The following is a 281-nucleotide window of genomic DNA, read 5'->3' as shown; positions in this document are numbered from 1 at the left end:
GGCTGTTGTAACCTCAGTATTAAACAGGGAAGGTGAGAAATGCGTGTGCATACCGTTCCTTGGACGTTTCTATACGTCAAACCTCGCAAGCTCTTTTTCAAGTGAACCTTTTTTTCAGATATGATTTCCATTTTAAGCTAAATTCGTCAAAGATTTTAGTTCTCTTTAGGTACGGAAAATTAAGAATGAGTGAGTTTGGCCTCACTTCAACATTTTCTCTGCTAGTCAACGCTCGTATGCAGGTTTATTTTCAGCATTATTCTAATGCAAAATTCGCTTAC

The sequence above is a fragment of the Penaeus monodon genome, chromosome 19 (assembly GCF_015228065.2).
Source record: "Penaeus monodon isolate SGIC_2016 chromosome 19, NSTDA_Pmon_1, whole genome shotgun sequence".
Classification (NCBI taxonomy): Eukaryota; Metazoa; Arthropoda; class Malacostraca; order Decapoda; family Penaeidae; genus Penaeus; species Penaeus monodon.
This window is presented reverse-complemented; position numbering follows the sequence as displayed.